Here is a 21,757-nt window from a genome sequence, read left to right on the forward strand (position 1 = left end):
TTATGAAATGCACCTGGGTCACTGGAGAGCTGGATTCAGATCTTTCCTCTCATCTCTGATTTGAATCAGCTTTTTCAAATCAAGTTTCACACGTCCCAGGTGAGCGCTCTAATAACCACTCTTTGGCTCTGCCAGGGTGGGTCTTTTTAAGTTCCTGCTTCAGGCTATTCCAATTTAAATAATTGTTTAATTATTCAGTGGGTCAGAAGAGGACTGACTCTTGGCTTGGGCACTCAAATGCAGTGTGAGAGACTGGGTTCAACTTGATTCTGTTGTGGATTCCTGCACATTGTGTTCCTGAGTATGATATAGTAAGAGGAGTTACCTTCTTAATGTTGGCTTGCTGGCTCTTCAATTGGAGAAGTAGCAAAAAGCATCAGGTTAGTCCCAGTGGGGAACAAGAGGAAATATCTGTGGTATGGGAAAATTTTTCCTTTCTCAGCTTTATACTGTCCTCATAAAGTTCATAGTCTAGTGATTATAAAAGTAAGTTGGTGAGGGGGCACACCTTGATAATGCAATGAATTTTCATCTCAAAATGGAGTTTTGTTGCTATTGTTTTGTTCAGTGGATTATGTGTTTGAACAGGACTGATGAGCTGATTGTTACGTCCCCTGAGCTCTGTGTGTAGTCACAGGAGGTGCAATGGATTCAGGGTTAGACCCTTCTACTGCTGGTGCCCCGAACCTGCATGTGGTGCAGAGCTGGTGGGTGCCACTCGGTCTGGTTGTACTGTGAGGTGCAGAGAAATGCCAACAAGTTCCTTAGAGATGCAGGAGACGCTGCTGTCAGTGCTCCTTCCCTCGCGGATGTAAGAAACTCATGGAACTGGCAGGTTTCTCTGTTGGGATTTCTTATAAAGGAGAGGATAAAAAAAAAAGTCTTAATCTGTAGAAGGGGGATCCACAAAGGGAGGAAACCCTTCTTTCCCTAGAGACAGAAATACTCATTTTGATAGCTTCTGTCTCCTCTGTCTTTCATTCTTAACTTCTCTGGCAGCACAACTCTGGCAGATCCCATGCTGAATTGGTTGGTTCCCCTTCTGGCTGCTCTGCAACAGCCATGGATGGGAGCCAAGGGAATAAATATAGCTCCGAGTTCCAGTAGTAACCCCCTGCCAGACTTCTACACAGAAACCTGGGAGGTCACAGGGGGGACAGGGAATGGGTGACACAGAGTTTGGGCAGGCTCAGACCTGGCTCCTCCAGTAGAGAGAGTGTATCTGTGGTCCCAGAGGAGGGGGAATGGTGCTGCAGGAACCCACGGGTGCCTTTATTTCCATTCAGAACTGAAGGGATCTGTAGATATATTTCAGAAGCATTTACCATTGGCTGCACAGTTTCCATGTGAATTTATTAAACGTGAACATTTTTTATACATAAAAATAACTTCACCATTTTGTTATTTCCTTTTACGTATTTCACTCTGGTTGGAAAAATGAAATCAATCTAGTCAGCTTTTCATCAGTTGCTCTTTGGCTGTCATGCAGTTGCACAATGCTGCAGTGCTTGGCTGGCAAAAATGTTTACAACGAAAAATTATTTTCAATGGGATTAAAAAAAGAATCATGGAAACATTTTTATTTGTCTTCAATTTTGGTGCAACTTTGATTTTTTTTTTTTTTTTTTTTTTACAAGACTTAAACTACATCAATGGTGTTTCTCTAACTTGATCTTAAAAATTATACTGTGTTTTTCATATATACTTCTAAGGTATAGACAATATACTACCCTCTGTCATAATAGTACAAAAGAATATTTCTTAGGAGGAGGTTCAAAGTCCATGGAAGCCCATGAGCACCTTGTAGGTGACTTTCAAAGGTCTGAGGTCAAACCCTTAACCTGTGTGTGAGTACCTGTTGTAGTTGTTAAACCATCTTAGTAATTTAGAATTGATCTGAGATTTTGTCCTACAGCTGAGGTGGATTTGGAAATATGTCTGCAATCCTTGTGTACCTTTGCTGCTGGCACCCATAGAAATTTTACACGTAAAGAACGTATAAAATCAGATTCTTGGTAGGTTAACTGTAGTAAAATCCTAGGAGTAAAATATTGGCTGACACCCTTTGCATGAAAACCCTTCAGTTATTTTAAAAAATATGTTTGTGGCGAGTGTCGAGTTAGCTTGGATTTTAATTTAACTTTTTTTACAGTATAAGTGGCAAAGACCTGTTCTGAGGGCGGCCTAAATTTGTGGCTATTGATGCTGCTTTATGAACACATGGGCTGGGGCAGCCTGAGGAGGCATCGCAACTCCCCAGGGGGCTTCTGCCACCAACAACAGCGGGGTCTCAGACAAGCACCCAGAGCTCCCCTCCCTCTCCTGCTTCCCACACTACTGGACTTTCTAACTTCATTGAGTGTCACTCAGTTGCTACCACAAACTTCTACTATAGAAGAGAAATGGGGACCCTTGGGTACTCTCTGAAAAGTGAAAGCCTTTCTCTTACAGAATCATGAATTTCACAGGGCTCAAGGTTGCAAGTACTTTTTCAGTGCTTTTATGATGAACAATCACCACTGAGTTCACTAATTGAAGACTTTAATGAATGTTGTAATGACCAGATCCATAGTTGCTGATAGTTCAGTATCTTGTTTTCAGATGTGAGCCGGATGAGTCAAATATCCCAGCCTCTTTCAAACACCAACTGTTGATTGGCTGCTTCACCTTATTAACCTTTTACTTACCAAATACAACTTTTGCAGTGCATTCACTTCCACCATTAAGTTAGACATAACCTGAATTTGATAACTTCTGTTGTGGAAAGAAAAAAATTGTTATGCAGACTTTTTCTGTGGCATCGGGAAGGGTATTGCAATTTATGATTTTTAATAAAAGCGTCTGGATTTGAAAACTGTTTACACATGTATAGTCTGTAATGTAACACAGTTTTCATTGCTCTGTAGCTGGTATGAACATCTAAAGTAGATTTGATGCCTCTGTAAAAACAGTCTGGCTAGTCCATGTTCTTCAACTGCATGAAATTTGCTCATGTACCTTTCTCAGAAGATATTGATGTTTTTAATCAGACAGGGACTATTTTTCTGGGTATGATTTTCTTGGGGGAGATTGGGCTTTTGAAGACGTGTTTCATATATTTGAGTCAAATAAAATATTAGCTATCAAAGACCCTCTTTTTATGTTGCTTCTTTACAAATACAGATTTACAAGTAAGTCCTCAGACAGTTTTTATGGTTGTTTGTTGTTATACCACGTCATATATCTTTTACTAATTGTACTTTTATTCTTGGTTTAATTATATTTATTCTGTAGCAAATGTTTTAATGTTTAAAAAAAAATCATGGTACAATTTTATAGGTTCTGATTTGCTAAAGAAAATACCCTTGACTCTTTTTTTAAGATGCCAATAGCCTCTGCACCTTTGTCTCTGATGCTGGTGGTAGAGCTGAACAAACCAAAGATAAGGTAAAGCAGAAGCACTGGCTTTCAGCACACTTCCAGCTACTTGTATATGTACCAGAGCAAGAGTCTGACTACAAAAAAGTTCCTCAGGGTCTTTCTGTGGGTTGCCACAGTGCTAGAGAAACATGTTGTCAGGAGAAGCAGGGCTGGCAGATAAAGCAAGGAGGGATATTGTATGTGTCTTTTCAAGCTGGATTTGAAGACAACTTTCATCCTTTCATAATCTCTTCTTATTTGAAATAGGAAATTGCTTAAAAAATAAAGGGAGGAGGAGCCTATTGAACTTTTTCCACCCTCTGTTAGGATGCATGTGTGTGTTTTGTACATATCTGTTCGGAAAGCACCATCTGCGTAAAATGGAAGTTTGACTCCTTAAGTCGAATGTTGTGCTGGGCTTGGAAGCCATTTGTACCTTGTTCTGAGTCCGAGGTGTTTCTGAGTTTCCTTCTTGCTGAATGTAGAATTTAGTCCCCTCCAGTTACTTCCATTTAGGATTTGCCTCCTGTCGAGGTCATTATTTAGTACCAGGACAGCTTTTCTATGTTGAGTAGGAATAATTTATTTCTATAGAAATAAGAGGACTTAACAGCCGTGAACAATCAATATGCAAAACCCTACTAAGATAATTTGTATTTAAATGTGAACAACATTAATTCTAAACAATCTTCAGCCCTTATTTAGTCCAATCATTGCTGGACATCTAGGTGAAGAAGGCTCTTCTAACTTATTAGTTTATTATCAACGATATTGCCAACACTTAAACCCTTTGATTAGGTAACCCAGGTACCTATTATTCTATTAGGGCTTGCTGCTCTCTTGTTCAAGTCCATAGTGAAAGACCTATTGCTTGGGCACAGGTGCCCCTTCCTTCTATAAGCAGGTGAATGCAGAGTTTGGCAAGTGCTCAAGGAGAAAGTAAATAATAATTACTGAATAATACTGTAGTATTTTTTAGGGTGCTTGCACGTCTGTCTTATATAATAACTGTGTGATATGACGTTCCCTATTGAAGAAATTGATATGACAAGAATAAGGAAACTTTTAAATTGTCTCGTATTTTTATCACATTCAATACTTTGATTTCTGTTGTTCGCATGTTTAAATTTTGTAAGGAAGGAAGGCTGTATGTTAACAAAAATTTCTGAAGCTTTTAGGAATTCTTTAGTGTTTGGGGGGAGGATCATGTGTTCCTTCAGCTGTGACTGTTGGTGGTTCTTTATCATTTGTTTCATTAGCCCTCTTTCAGATTTTATAAACATGACATTCACATACATGTAAAGAGTATAAAGATATTCAGTACAAAAGCTTACTGATACAGTGTAATGACTGCACCCATACTGCTTCAGTTGATCTTATTTCTATTTTAGCATTTTATCCTGAATTTGTGTGGAATCAGTGGTGTTGAAACATGTGCTTAGTTTTGCTACAATTGGATGTCAAATGCTAAAGCATCTACTTAAATCTGTGCTGAATTGGGTCCTCTGAAGTTAAGAAAAGCCGAAGCAGTGAGAAATTCCAGTCACAATTCTGTTAGTTTAGGAGTTAGGTGTGTTTTGAAAACCTGCAATGAACCATGTTACTTTTTTTTAATCTCTCTTGTTCCCATCAATAATACATATGATTTCAAAAGTCATGTGTGGTCTCATAATTGTTTTTTAAATTGGCTGGTATAGTAGTTCTTTTAAAAATGTGGTTCAAAGGAAGACTTGCATTTCATACTTTAGAATAGCTGTGGTCTTGAGTTACATTTAGAAAAATATGTATTAAATATAAACAAATATAGTGTTCATGTAAACATTAATAAAGCTTATGTCGCAGAACCTTGCCGCTTTGTGAGGAGCGAGAGAGCTCTTGTTTTCTTGTTCTTTCCACCAAGACTTGTCTGGCCCAGTTCCACAATCTCCTTTCTGTAGCAAAACTGCTTCAGACACCCGAAGCAACAGGGCTGCTCCCATCACCCGTGACCACTTTTGGCTCTGGACTAAGGAAGCTGGGTCTCTGAGGCAGGTCCTACTGGGGTAGCCTGGCTGGGCCCTTGCTGGCTGCAGGAGAGGAAGCATGGAAAGCAGAGGACTTCTAAGGAGGTTTATACAGGTGATGAAGACAGCAAATATGTGTAGTGAGTGGCCAGGACTTAGGCAGGAGCTGGAGGACCAGTGCTCACTCCCATGTTGGTGAGATAGAACGTCAGGGATATACAGGCTGTGGACCATGGGAAGTCCATCTTGGAGGCTCAAGTGAGGAAGGGGAAAGTTGAGGAAGGATGGGAGAAAAGTCTTTTATTTTATCCCGGGAGAAGGATATCCTCTGTGCATTTGGATCAGAGTAGTCCACAGTTATATAAAATAGCTCTTATACTTTCACAGGTTGTTCTGAACTAATATTTGCTATTTTAATTTTCTTTGCAGACTTTGCTATCAAAGTCACTGCACTTTCCCTCCTTGTTGGAACTCCTGGTGAAATAAGAGATCTATCCCAAATATTGAAGAATTATGCCTAACAGAATGAAAAATTAACATGGTAAATAGCTGAAGTAATAATATAAACAAGGTGCCGTGTCATATGCCCATCAAAGGCTTAGAGCCTTCTTTTGTCCAAAACCAGATTATGTTCTTCATCTCTCTAATGGCACTATTAGCAAATTCATATTGGAAGCCAGGACCTTATTTGTGATGCTGCTTCTCCTTTGGGGCTGATATTGAAGCACAGGCACAGTATAAAACTTCAGAAAGAAGGCAAATATCAGATAGTTTTAGCCCAGGATTAGCAGTTAGGACTCTTGAGTGTCATCTGAACATTGATTATTTGTCAGATAATGCAATTACATTTAATGGAGGGCACTGCTCAGGAGTTGCATAGTTTAACTAGCACATTCAGTTTTTATGCACTATACCATGTTCGCAGTCACAGTGGAAACATGAATGACATTTGACACTCTCAGTAATACTTTTCCAAAGCAGCTGCATATCACAACACTGACAAACCCCACAAAATATGTGTTCTGCACTCCTTGCTACCAAGTCTTGTTTATGCTTTCCCTGTGAGGTGGAGGCTGCAGAAGTGAGTGATGCTGGAGGATGGTGTCACACGTTGTGTGCCTGTCAGTGAGCTGACACCTTTGCTATTGACTGACATGTCACTTAACATGAAACCATGCAGTGCTACTGCAGCTTGGGGCACAGCATAGGTTATGCAGCAAATTGCAGTCTGTTTTCATCTGTGACAGACCCACCAAGAGAAGCTAGGCTCTGAGCGGGCCCCCAGATTTCATGGTTTCTGCTCTCCCATTAAAAGAAAGGAAGAAAAGAAAGATGTGCCTTAGGTGGTTTGAAATAAAACAGAGAAGAATCCTGTCCCTGTCCTTAGGTGACCGCTGATATAACAGGGAGGACTAGAATGTCTCCTTATTGAAGTGCATAAGGACTGATTAAGTAAAATTCTTGCCTCCCTTTTCCCTATTGGTTTTATAGTTTAACAAGAAATCTTGACTCTGTTCAGTCATGGGGACTTTTACCGTTGAGGTCCCTGGAACCCAGATTTCCCCTTCAGAAATGAGCTGAAAAATTGTCAGCTTTGCTCCTGCCATGGACTGTGTGCTGATTTGTGCTCCTCATGGACAGAGCATCAGTCATTCCTGTGATACCCTGAGAAAACTCTCCATACTGAAAAAGCCAAAGGCTGGTAGAGTAATATACATCTTTATTCAGTGGTACAACCTGGCACATTCCTGTCTGTACCAGAAAAATGCCTCTGAATTTCAGGTGATCAGGCAAGCCCTAGGACATCCTCCAATGCTCTTCTAGGCAGCCCTGCTGTCAGTTCTGGCTTGGCCATACCTGGATTTGTGTAGGGTCCCTCAGGTTGTCACCTGCAGACAGAACAGTTCCCCTCTCTTCATGGTCGCAGTCAGAGATACCATATTGACTGAGGGCTCTGCTATCACAGTGGTAGCCATAATGTGGATGCTCCATCACACAGAAATGCAAACTTGATTAAGCATCTGAACTTAGTTTATTCATGATGAGGCAGTATTTGGCTCAGACTTTTTGACTCTGAGTATCAAAGGGCTAGCCTTGACTTCAGTGACGCTGAAATAAACTGCATTTGCATGTTACATCCTGTAAGGGGCTTCTGAAGCTGTGACTCAGTTTCCACTACAAAGACCTAACGTCTTCCAAGTATGGCTACCTTTCATAGGGAATTTAAGCCCTTTATTTGAACTTTTCCTTTAATTAAACAGACAAACAACTCAAACCCTAAGGAGTTCAGTTAAGGCTCAGCTTCCAAAACTGTTATAAGAGTTTCAGTTGGAAATACGCAGTGGGTTCCAGTAGGTAACTTGGTGTTGAATGTGAGCAGTGGATACTGGTTTGCTTTGACTGTTATTGATTGTACAACCAGAGCTAACAGATTTAAGTAAAAACCAAAAGAGAGAGGTGAAAGTCCTAACACAGTGGTTCTCCAGCACACCTCAGAAATCCCAAGCTTCTGCCTTGTCCTCTCTGTAAAACTAAAATAAATGTTTCTCTCTTAACAGGCAATTAAATAGCACAGTCAAGTTTAAAAAAAAAAAATCACATCTACAGAATATATTTGGATATTCTTGGAGAATTTTGGTAATTACATTTACAGTTTTGAAATCCTGAGAAGGATGTCCAGCAGCGGCAAAGCATGTGGATGAAAACTGCTGTGGTGCATGCAGATAATTCATGTTTTCATAGGACTTGATAGTCAGCATGGGAGTAATCTCAGACTTGGCTAATGAAAGTGGCTGCACCTGGTTGAGATTGTGCTGGAAGCTTTACTCTGTCAGATACTTATTTCTGGGTGCTTCCTACTTTATAAGCTTCACCCCTTTCTTGTGCTCTCAGGTTTAGTTGTGGTGAAGAGCTGAAAAACTAGACATTGTCACTGTTTTGGCAAAAGCTGGCTGTGTGTAAATATGGGTATCTCTAAGGCTGCTCCTACCTGCAGGTTTATTTGGTTATTTGAAAATGGTTTTTGCATCTGATAGCTGAATCATTGACTCATACTTCGTAAGCTGTAGCTTAAGTTCTCTGTATGTTTTATAGATAACAGTATAGCTTCACATTTTTATTTTTAACCTCTGCCTGCATTCATCTGGCAGCTACCGTAATGGCAGATAAATTGAATGTTGTTTCCGTGAAAGTAAGTTGTCCTTTTGTGAAAAGACTCTAAAAAGCACGTATTTCATCAGTGCAACCTGGTGTAGCACCATGCACGCTGTACAAATGAAAATGTGCTCTCCTCAGCTGTCAGTGCAGTATGCTGAAAAATGAGCATATGAAGGCAATTTGAGTGTTGAACCTTCTTTAATTCAACACATCATTTGGTTTCAAAATAGTTAAGTAAATTGTATTAAATAATTGTAAACATTCCAAACAGTCATCCAAAACAAATCGTATTTTGCATAATCGTAACTTAGGAACAAAATATTGAAATATAAATCAAGGAAGAGTAAAAAAAAAAAGTAAACAATGACAGTACACTTAAAGTTGCTCACATACTGATCTTTAGTAGATATTAGGCAAAATTTTTGTGGTTATTTCAGAACAGTGTAGGTTAAAAATATTTAATATATTTTTATTGCTACTTCCCTTTGAATATTTTCTGAAACTTGACAGCTGCGTGCAGTATGACTTTTGCAGTGCAAAAGGCTTTTCATTCCATAAAGTGCCTAGAAATTTGTTATGTGATCAGTTATATAAATAGGGTTATTGTTTAGAAAGTGTCTAAAATGAAGTCTGTCCTTTAGCCATTTCTTTCTCTTATTAAATTTTTAAAGATGCATATTTCAAAACCAAACAAACCAATTCCTGAGAGGTCTAATTTTCTTCTTTTCTCCCAAAATGTACAGTATGTTCTAACAACTTAGACTCCAGTTAGGCTAGTGGGGAGTCTTTTATTAGAAAGTACACTGTAGCAAAGCATGTATTTTTTGTTAAGAAACAGTGAATGATATAATAATTGGAAAGGACATCTACAGCGTAATGACAGTTATGTGTTTTTCAAAGCAAAATGCAAACAATAGGTAGAAGAAAGCAAAATCAATAAAAGGACATTGTATGAATATATCTGGTCCATTAGTTACAAGGAAATCTATTCTGTTCAATCTGAAATCACATTCAGCTTATGAGGTGGATAAATAAAAACGTTAGGTCCCAGTTATGTAGTCCTTTCTCCTTTTGAGCTTAATGGCAACTTCGTATGAAATGGGACATCAGGATTAAAGCCCAAATTAATCACTGTGCAGCACGATTTTCATCACCTTTACTTCCAGATCACTTACTTCCACCAAGCAAAATCATTGAAGACTGTTTTCATTGTATGCTTAGCTACAGTTCCTGTGTTATAGGGAGTGGGAAGTCATAAGTATTCTTCAGGTGTGAAATGGGAGTTCTAGTGCACCTGTTAAGTTTTGTACTTGAAGAAGTGTGCTGGAAGTTTGCTTGTTTAATCTCAGTTCTTCCTTCCTCCTGTTAAAAATGTTGTGCAGTTTGGACAGAAAGGTATTGTGAGAGATCGCATGTTTGTGTTTCCCCCAAAGCCTAAAATTTATAAGGAACAACCGATTTCCTCGCTAGAATTTCTAATCCCTGTTTGCCAATTGTTGGCTGATTAAGGTCAATGATAGCACTTATTCAGTACTTTTATTGACTTGGATCATGTGATACAAGTGATTGATTTAAGCACAGGATTGCTAATTTTCTATTGTAGCTGCTGCTTCTATAGAGCCAGGTTTTACATTACCAAGAGTTATTTATAATGTATTTAAAAGCAATTCATTTTTTTTTTCCTTACAGGTAGTGGTGCCATTGCATACATTCAGAATTACATATTTCACTTGTGGGAGAGTGTTTTTGCCAATGTCAGAGGCAGCCTTTGTTTCCAGAGATCTTTGGATAGGCTGAGATTTCAAATAGCAGATAATAACATGCAGTGTGTATTATTGATGTTGTCTTAATTGTCTTATTGACAACTCACTTGCACTTGAAGAGGCATGCTAATATCAGACGTTTTATGAGATTGCATATATTTTCATGACTGGAAGCCATAGCTACAAAATGATTTAAAAAGCACACAACTATTACTCCTTAAAACATGTAGATTTTTTTAGATGCATTTTTGGGTGCACATTCTGAATCATCACTGTTTGGTTTTGTAAATCCAGTCTCCCCACACTTAGTTTTCCTTTACTAGTCCCTAATTAAGCTACATATCGACATTTAGCGTGGAATTGGCTCCAAAGCAAAGTGCCACGCACCACCACCATTACCTGAAAAAATAGCTTATAGGGATAGAAAATTACAAGCCTGGAAGATACAGGAAGATGCTCATATAAAGGGAAAATGCAAGCTATTTGCCTCTCCATTGTAGGGGAGGGGGTGTAGAACAGAGCATACACAACATGCAGCTTAAAATGATAAACTAATTTTAATATTCATTTCTGGTGAAGCAGATTCATTAAGATGTTGGAATAGTTCGGTTACTGTTGGTCTGTTCTAAAGACCTGTGAATTAACTTGTGACATTGTTAAAATTTAAAATCAATAAAAATAAAACTACAGTATGTATCAGCATGAGCTGACAGATGTAGGCAAGTATTAAGGAAAATCTCTCACTGAGAGTGATTGTAGCCTGAAGTACTATATGTGAATGATCCAAACATATTTCAGATTTCTCCTTTAGAAAACCTCCAGTCTGGACATATGGGCCTTTTCACGTGTCTGTCGAGGTGAAAGGGCCGGTTGCTGACGTTTCTTCTGTCAACATTGTCTCTGGGTGCTGGTTTTTCTTGTTGCTCATAAGAACTCCATCGGGGACTGTTTGTTTCCAATCCTGTTTGAAACACAAACCCGTGTTCCTGTATTGCTGTGAAACATGTAAAGGCAGAATTTAATGTAAACTCTGCATGTCCTTTCCACCCCTTCTTTTACTGCTAATGTTATTGTGGTGGATTTGCTTGTGGATATTCAAAGGAAGAAGTTTTTCAGGTTGACGTTCTCCTCCACCTTATAGTGTGTAATATCTTGGAGAAACTTGGAAAACTTGGGTTTCTACCCAGGAGATGAATAATCTGGTTCTCTTCACAGATATCTTACCATTTTCATTCAGATTTTTTATTTTTTCTCTGAGACATGGAAGCGGTTGTGAAGAACCGAAAAAGCATTCTGAAAAATACTTTTTAAAAAACTGGCTAATATTTGTATCGGTCTTCAGCTCCCTTCAGCCTGTTTCACATTGCTTTTGCAATTGAGCTTTGTCATGCATCCCAAGGCCAAATTAATGTGTAATTCTCTTTCTTACTGGGCCTCTGTGATCAGGTGTTTTGTTAAGGATCTTTCCGACCTTCTAAATTTTTGCCACGTTTATACCACTTCAGTTTCACCTTATAAATCAGGACAGGGTTTGACTCTTGGTATTTCTGGAAGGGGGAGAATGGGCAAGTTTTATATGTAAAAACAGAGCATTAGATTGTTTTTATATGCCAGAGTGCCCTTTTAGATGAACAATCTACATTTTGGGGCAAATTCTCTCGGGTAGAATGTCCCACTGCTGCCAAAATGCTGGTGCCATCTGTCTCTAAAGTATCTGAATCCAAAGGTTTCAGAATTGATCTGTAGGTTCTTGTACTAATTTTTTTTGTCCCTTCGTATTTGTTTTGTGTGTGGTGTGTTTGTTTAGTGGGAGGTTCTTTTGTGGTGGTCGTTGCCTTGTTTTTGTTTTGTTTTTTCTCTCCACCGAGGAGAAAGAACTGTTGCTGGGGGAAGAGGGAATGGGTAAAGGTGTCCTATAAACCTTAATTGCAGTTCTGGGTGCATAGCACCCACAGAAGTAGTTTCTATTAGGCACTGGTGTTGAATAGCTCAGAAATGACCTCTGCATACCATTATCTGGCATTGTGAGTGTGTGGATTGGCCATATCTGAGGATCCTGTGATTGATTTCTAAAATAGATCAAGTAGTGTATGCCTGGAGCAAAAGGTGTCCATCTGTGAAATATGAGCTTCAATGACCATAATATCAGGAAAAAATGGATGACACCTGAAAATTAAATTTGTTGATAAAGGACTGGACAGAGCCTTGTTCCTGATTCTTTTCCTGACTTTCAACCTCACCTTGGGATGCTGATACTCATCTGCCACATTTCTGCTCACTCTCTCTAGCTGGGCCAAAGCACAGATTCCTCAACCTGAGTTTACCCTCCAGCCATAGTCTTGTCTTTGAGCAGAATGGCTGAGCCAGTGATCATTCCCTAACCAAAGCAGCTTCTCTTGACCCTTTTCAGCAGCTTTTCAGTTTCAACCACGTAGCTCACAAAACCTGTGCAGCAGTTCCTTTTTTGATACTCTACCCCAGAGATTTGAAAATAGATTATGTGCTTGACAATTTTGCTCTTCAAAATACCCCTGGTCTCTGGTTAAATATTGTGATTGTGGAAAAGCTGGCAGCAAGTGGGCCTAGGCCTTTAGAGCAGGTTTTACTCTTTATATTTACAGATTAGCCATAAAAAACAACTTTCCATTTGGTTATATTTCTAGAGAGATATACTTGACATTTCCCATGTGGATGGTTTGATGCAGGACTCCCTTGGTGAAATGTCTCAGTTGTTAAGAAAGAGGTCAGCTTTGAATTGCTGTAATAGTATTTTTTCTTATCTAGTCTTAGAAAATATGTATTCAAGGAGGAGTGAAACTTCATGGTAACTCCAAATGCCGTAATCAGATTGAGTGGTCTTTGCCTGTTTCTTTGTCTTTTAGGAGAACTTTGCTTCCCCATTAGCAACTATTCGGTTCATAAGCAGTTGCTTCGGTTCAAGAGAGCTGCATTGTTGTCTACATGGGACTGAAAACTCCCAGGTAGAGACAGCTGCTGCGAAAATGAAGTCTTGTAGGAAAGCATATTAGGCAGTCAGATAAAAAACACTAAATGTGATATTTTTTTTTTTTTTTCTCCAATAGTAAATTTCAATGCTTTTCTATTTGAGTTGTTGTGTGGTTAGCACTGTTCTTTAAAGTCTCTGGCCTGTTGGAGAAAAAGCTCACTTGCAGTGTTGCCCGTGCTAGGGGATGGGGAGAGGGTAGAGTCAATGCTACCTGCCAGGACCAGTAGAGCACAACATGCTCTAGTTACATCACCTTCTATTTGTGAATTGTTACCTTGGTTGACATGAATAAGAGAACTAGCAACATCCAGCACTGAAACCTTTAGTGTCTATAACTTAAGTAAAAAGACTAAATGATCTAGTTATAGCTATTACAGTTGTATCCTGGGAGCCAGTGCATCAATTTCATGTACGTGTAGGAGATCTTAAGGTGAGACCTTGTTTGTCCCTTTAAAACCATTTTTCTGGTTTGTGTTGCAGAAGTAGCTCAAATAAATGAAGGTATAGGTCTGTTTAAGGTAAATCAGAATTAAATGCTTATGATGTTCTGGGTGAAACTTCTCTATTATTTTTAAAACTGGGCCACAGGAATCATCCGCATTCTCTCCTGAAAGTGAACCAACTTTTCCAGTTCCATTCACCACATTTCCTATAATGTGTCATTTTGCTCAGGTTAATGGTGGTTGAAATTTAGAGACAATAAAAATAATTAAGAAAACTGGTAAAAGAATAGGTGAGATTTTGAAAATTGCTGTGGAATATAGAGTTGTTTTAAGCGCTTCTTTTTTATGTTTCTAATCCACACATCCTCTCGCAAGATGTTCTTTTCTTCTCCAAACTAGGACATCAAGGCTTGTAATTTCTTAAAAGAGACTCTGGTGGAGGAGTCTCTCCTTACCTAAATTGAGCTGAAGTTGCAAGGCTCATGTAGCATCCATAAAATCACCAGCAGTCCTCTGACACTGTTGCCAGTAAGATCAGGCCATTATGCGATAGATATTTAGGAGAGTGCTGATATTTAATTTTTCTTCTAGTATCTTTATTGTTATCTAAAGAAAGTCTGGCAACCAAATCCTTAAATCAGCTGGTCTGACACAGTGGGAACCATGGATTTTGGTCCAAGAACTGCACTTGCATCACTTGATGGCTGAGAGAACTGTTTGACTGACTGATTTAAAGAGAGCTTATCATTGCAGCTCCTGCTGCCTTCTGGGTCTTTGGTAGCACTCCAGAGAGCTGACTTCATCCCCGCATGGGAATTAAAGTTGAAAGCTCAAGAAAGTGAAAAACTTTAGTGTTTATGCGTGGGGATGGAGCAAAGGGTGGGAAGATGGCAAGAGTTTCTCTGTGGGGTTAGAGAAATAGTGTGCATGATGTTGTGGGGTAGCAGCATTTGGCTGGCACAGAGGTTGTTAGATTCAGTCTCAGTTTGAGAAATCCAAGGTACCCACTGTGTTGAACATTCCTGCCATAATTAAAAGTGTCAGACTGTGACCTTTAGTACTGTGAGAAAAGAAAAAACTGTTACCTTAAGGAATTTACCATACCTTGAACCAGAACGGAATTCACAGCTATGTTCTGGAATTATCTTGTTCCTTCGAGACAGAGAACCTCCTCAAAATTTACTGCTCTGGGAAGCTGCATCTTCAGCAGCTTTAGTGGTTGTTTCTATGGTTAGACAAATTGGTGACCTTTTGGAGAGCATCGTGTTATCAAACAGACCAATCAACTGTTTAGCAATGTATAAGATTCATCTTCATTTAAGTATCTATGTGTAGAACGAAATTGAATACATGTCTAATACATAGATTTTGCATTGCGTTTGCCAAAGAGGACATTTACTTAGTGTGTCTGATTCTTGGAAAAATAATCCTCAGAGACATAACCTGTTTCCCCCAAAATAAGACCTACTAAAAAAATAAACCCTAATGTGATTTTTCAGGCTTTTGAGGGTGCTTGAAATATAAGCCCTACTCAAAAAATAAGCCCTAGTTACAGTTCATAAAAAAAAAAAAGGTTGACTTAAATAGTGTCCAGGCAGTTATACATGTAAAAAAGTAATAAGTTTTGGAACAAAAATTAATATAAGACCCTTATTTTCTTATATGTCTTGTTTTTGGGGAAACGGTAGGACTTGATTTCCTGAGCACAGCTAATGTTTCATTTTATAATGAAAAGTGCTTGGCCCTTCCAGGCATCAAAATGTGGGTGATTCAAAATTAGCCTCCAAAATTTTGAGTATTCTGATGCGGATGGTTAAAGTATTTAAATCGAGAATAACCGGAGTTGAAGGCAAAGGTCCCCAGTGTTAAAATGGATACTTCTGCATGCCCACACACATGCGTGCACACAAAATTGATGGATTAAAATTTGGCTCTGATAAAGCTGGAAAATATGCGCTGTAGAAGGTAGAGTAGCATGTCTTCAAAGGCTGGCTAGTGCTTAAGGTGACAGAGAAAATTAATGCACATGAATGACAGTTGTTCCTGAGAGAGTCATCAGATGCAACTGTGCAAAGTCTCCTTTCCTTGGATCCTACTTAAGTTAAAAAAGTTGTTATAAATGTTTGATAGAACAAGATGGACAATCGCCCCAGGTAGGTCTGAGGTTTGACCTCTGCCACAAACGGTTGCAAGAAGCTGTTTTCCACAGTGCCTGTTCGATTTAATTTCTTTGCAGGGTGACACTGGAACAGCTAAATCTCCGATTCCTTTGTCTTGCAGCCCTTTTGCTCTGCTGGTGGATCTAGGGAGATTAGGAATGCAGGACACAACATCACGAAGTACAAAGTTTGTATCAAATAAAAGGATTCAATTTTCTGCCAAGTTGGGGTTTAACCTCTCCTAGATCCTGAGTTGTGCATAATTAATGTATTTTCAATATCTTTCAGCATTTGACTTTCAGAATTCTCTCCCAGAATTAATCTTAAGGATGTTTCAGTATTCTGCCTTCAGGAAGACAACTTGCTTTTAGCTCATGCCATAATTTTTGGTTTCAGTTTTTGGATGTCATGTATCACTCTGATTAAATGTCTCTTTCTTGCAGAAGGCTATTCTCGTAGAAGAAAAAAATCAAGCTATTATCTAACAAATGTGTGGCAGTTAGTGCTAGCATGGGCTGGTATATTTTTTAATGGCAGCAATCTCTTCCATTTTGTTGTGTGTGAACAAAACCTCTGGCCTGCTTTATATCATCAAAGAGCTTGTCCAGAATCAGTGGATTTAGGTTGGGTAACATTATGATGGACGAGTTGACAGGTCATTAAACCAAAGATTTTTTTCCATGCACAATAGTCTGTCTTCTGTGTATTTACTATTATTAAAGTCTGCACAATAGCATCTGTAAATACGACATGCCTTTCCCCTCCACTAGCGTCGACGACTGATGGTGGATGCCTACTAACAGAAATAAAGCTAGAGTCCTGCTGAGCTAACTTTTAATTCAACAACACAGTGTGTATAAGTACACCAATGCCATTGTGAAGGAATGGCTTTCTTCCATTAAAGCAATATTACTACCCCTGATACTCTTGCCTGTCAAATATACTAAGCTACAAAATAATTTTGTTTATCTTCATAGCAATTCAGGAACCAACTGGTAGTAAGTATTAGGTATGACCTGTGCAGTTTTACATGCAGTAGCTAGCTTCCTAGCTTGTTGAGCCACCGTGATGTTTGGGATGTACATTCTTTGAAGATTACTTCTAAAGAAAGGCATCCAAATCCTTAATTCGAGATTCTGTCTATTCCTGTGGTGTTTACATTCCAGTATGGCAGAAGATCACTGAAAAAAGAAAAGATGAAAATGCACTTTAAAAAGGGTTTCTCAAAACGGTCTCCTTCAAAGCATCACAGTCCCCCACCTCCTCCCCTCTTGTAAAAACTGGGATTAATGTTTTGTGCAGGAAATAATATACATTAGTAGGCAATTTAGCAGTTTGCCACGGTGCTATTAGTTAGGGTGGCATCTGCGATGAAGAACTGGGCAGCGTGTTAGAGCCTCTTCCACTACTGGACCCACGTCATTTTATATTAACACAGCTGCAAAGTTACTTGCTTCTGTTTTTCTGTGTGTTATCTCGGAGCTATTGTTTTTACTTGCTACTTAAAAACTACAGCCTCATCTTACAGAGTGCATTTTTTATTTTTTATAGTTTCAACTGTATAATAAAAGGATCAAATATTTAAAATTGCTTGCATGTAACTTTATTAAATGCATTTGCAGGAGAATGGGAATAGTTACTGTGCGGCTTTCTTGTAGCATTGAATCTTCCAATTGTTTAGTTCTGAATTCACTCAACTTAAAATATGCAGCATTTTTTTTTTTTTTAATTTTGTGTGAATATGGCGTTCATTAAAGGGACTAATAACAAAGGCTAAAGCTTGGCACGGAGCGGCTGTTATGCAAGCTTTCCCACACGCAGCTCTGCCAGTACCCCTCAATTCTGACCTGCAATAATACCCTTGCTATTCTAGTCCTGGGCCCTGCCTGAGCAGTGGCTGCAAACTGTGTCAAATCATGTGTGTGTGATTTTTGTGATGTAGACAAATGAGAGATCTAAATCCCTTTTTACTTCTGACCTTACAGTAAGTCATAGGTATTTTTATAAACAATTTGTGCAAGTAATTTCTTAATAAACCAAGGGCAATGGCTGTAACAGTAGCAGTAAAAAGGAACTGATGAGCAATTTCAAGATGTACCAAAACCCTATGTTTGTAAGGGAAGGTAATGATTTAGAGAATCTGTGTGCTGATTCTATTATTGTTAACTTTAAGAAATTGTGAACACACTTCTGGTGTAAATTGGATTCTCTGTCTTTATGTGTTTCTAGCAAGTGTTTAAAGGATGAAGAAGGATGAATTTTGTTTTGATTATAATTTATCTTAATAAAGACGGTATCAGGCACTCAGCCATCATTGTGGTATAGCAGCAGGAGTGAAAGGATCAATTCCTTGAAAGGATTTGTGCCACTAGAATTATAAGGTGTGGCTGCGTGTTTTGTTTTGTTTGTTTTTTTTTTTTTTTTCTATAGGGATGTTAATAATTTAAGGTAACTCTAGTAACTGTTTAGTGAATGATCAGCAACATGTAGTATGTATGCTCTGGTGGAGAAGCGGCACTTTAAATGCACACAATGCAAATAAGCATTCCACCAAGCAAAACAGATTCACCTACACATATGCAAATACTAAATCCCAGTAAAACGTTAATTTTAAGATTAAAAATAGCCTTTCCACTGTCCGAGCACCTACGTAACACTGTTTCTGTCCTTTAAAAAACAGTTTTATGAAGGAGCAGTTGAACCGAAATTGAAAAAAGGGGGCATGTAGCCTTTCAGGCTACGATGATTAGTATTAAGATGAGTTGCACTTTAGCTAGGCTGAAACTTGTTCGTAACAGAATGTTAAATACTTACTGAAAAGAAAGATTATGTCTATCTAGTTACACCATTCCTTGATATATGCACCATGTCAGAGTGCCATTGTCTCCTGGGTAAAGACTGAGAGTTCAAATACCCACTATCTCTCCCCTGGTGCTCCAAATGCTCTGCTTTGAAGTTTTTATAATCCATCTGTCATCTTCTAGCAGGGAGGGCACATGTTCTGTACCACTCAATTATAGAATTCTCTTTTGCCAGCTACAATGAGACAGGAAAGAATGTTATGGGTGGTTGAGAGAAACTGTCAGATATACTAAATTCCTGGGATTCATATGGATGATGTTATTCCAGTGTAGGAACACAGCATGTGTTATTGTTAAAATGTATTAAGGGTACATCTTGTATTGTACCATTTAAGCATTTTGATATTCACATAGTTTTGTTACTATTTGATTTTTATTTTAAAAACAGAAGGAAGGAAACAGTCTGAGGTTTGAACACTTCATTTGTTTAAGGCAGCAAAAAGTGACCAAATATACGTATCTTTTGGAATATCAGAAATTATCATGGTTTCTGTTAAAACAGTGAAATGGAAAAATTGTATTGTTTTTGTGTAAGAGCTGTGAAACAGTGGAAGTGTTTATAGACCGGTAATATTTGCCATACCAATTGTTTGTATTATGATATGAACTGAAGGCCTGAAAATTATATGTGCTACCATCTGGTGAAAACAGAAGTAGCATTTCATTATACGGTGCGTATAAACAATAGAAGCAGTGTATTCTGAAAGTATAGTTAGTTTTTAGCTTAAAGAAATCTACCTTGTAGCGACCTAGCTTGTTTGATAACATGCTGGCTTCTCATGTACTTAGTCCCTGGGCTGATTTAATTTTTCGTCTTACGTGAAATGAGTTTGATGATCTCAGCTGGATCTCTAGTGTATATTAATTCATGGTGTAAGGCATCCCACACAGTTTTACAGAGGCTGGCATAATTTTAAAATTGTATATTTTTCTCAGAATAGGGTCAGTATGTGTTGTAACTGTATTTATTGGAATACATAGGTTTTCAGGGCAGCTTTATGGTACCACTACCTGCAAATGTGGAATTTTTTGTTGCCTTTTTTTTTTTTTTTAACATAAATGCATAGTCAACCAGCCACCCTGAAATTCAGTTTTAAATATACACTGTTATGGGATCTCTTTGAAGCTCCTGAAGTGGACAAGAGGCTGTAGGAGTCTCCAGATGGTACAGACCCCTTTGTAAGCTGAAATCTAACTCCCACAAATGTGTTCTGAGCAGTCAGCAAGACAACCTCTTGCTCAGACCGTATCTGCAGTATAAATACATCCTCCTCTTCCAAACAAACAGGAATCCTGCCATTTCTGGAACCTGGCAACTGCTTTCAAATAAAACTTACCATCGTGGCTTGCTATTTTTCAGCCTGTCGCCTGTCTGTTGAGTTTTCTGTTTGAAGGGAGGGCTGGGGACAGTGGGAGACGTCCCTTTCAGGTTAAGGGAGGTAAAGGGATCATCCTGTGGCTGAATTCTGTTAATCTGATCTCCAAAATATGTTTGGGCTAGGAACAGAAGGCAATATCTGTGTTTATTTGCCCTGGGTTGGTTACAGTAAAAATGGAAATAATTCCTTAAAAAGCTCCAATGGAAATACTGAATAAATTGGTGAAAGTATGATCCAAGGTAAGATGGTCCTTCCCCTTCACCACGTGGGACCAGGACACTTGTCAGAAGTAGTTTTGAAGGCATCAGCTTGATTGCTGGACCTCATTTGGGTTACATCTATCCACTTGGAGCTGGCTAGTGATAGTGTCTTATCCTTTTCCACCAGCTGTTATCACCAGTTTCCTGATGCTGTAGGCAAATGGGAGATTTTTAGAATTAGACTCTCCTTGGCCACTGTTCTCTTCAGTAAATCTGCCTAAGGGGAGGTGGTCACAAAGCACCCTTGAAAATAGGGTTGTGAAGGGCAGCACTTGGTGACAGAGTTGTACTTTTAAAGGTGGAGATGTTCCACAATGAGGGTTTTGCACCAAGATGGCCTGTGTTGAATTACCTGCTGCACAGGCTGCTGTGGCTGAGCTCTCCTGACCTGTGCTGACCATGGGTGGGAACTACCCACGTGCACCGCGTGACCTGCAGTTTCCAAAGCCTTTTAGTTCTGAAATTGCCAGACTACTATTAATTTTTGTGTTTGATCTGGCAGTCTTTACTCATCTATTACTACCATTAGCCTTGAGTTGGCTGAAGCTTAACTCTGATTTTGTTCATAATGCTGAGACTGGACACTGAGCTGGGAGATGGAAGCTCACTTCTGGTTTTAATTATATCTCCTAGAAGGCAGCAGATATTTTCTCACTGTATTTATATAGCAGCCAATGCAAGTTTTCAAAAATACTTCTACTGACTGCAGATTCGTTTTTATATATGCTTTACTTTTAGTAAGTTTATCTAACCTATATATTGAAAAGAAAATATTTCACTAATCCCATACTGTGATGTTTTATTCACATGTTAGAGCATTTTTTTTAAATTCAAAGTATAGTTTTTAATGCTTTGCTTGCTCAGTTACTAGTTCCTTTCTCTCCTTTGCCTAGCTCTTCTTATCTTTTGTTACTTCTCTTTAGCAGCTTTTTATTATTTATTTCTTTCTCTTTCTTCTTACTTTCTGCTTCTCTCTATCTTACAGGTATACACTAACAGTAGAAGCCCCAGTTGGAAGATTATCAGTGAAGAACAGAGGTTTTAGGTCCTAGCAGGAACTTCAGCACATTGAAAAAAAAGTGAAGATTGCAGTTTGCAGGACCTAGTGAAACCCTGAGAGTACGAAAAGTATTTGCATTGACTCTCTTTCACTAGGTCTCCTAACCTGCACTCTGAGGGCTTCCGCTGTATTTTAAGCCTTCTGTGTCCCAGCTTAGTGTAAATGGCAATAAATGAAAGTAGCCATGCATTTGTTGGTAGTTCGTATGTTACAATGTCAGCAAAACTTGAATTACTATTTTGCCACAAGCATTTCATGTAAATTTCT

The sequence above is a fragment of the Streptopelia decaocto genome (assembly GCF_964273445.1).
Source record: "Streptopelia decaocto genome assembly, chromosome: 11".
NCBI classification, from domain to species: Eukaryota; Metazoa; Chordata; class Aves; order Columbiformes; family Columbidae; genus Streptopelia; species Streptopelia decaocto.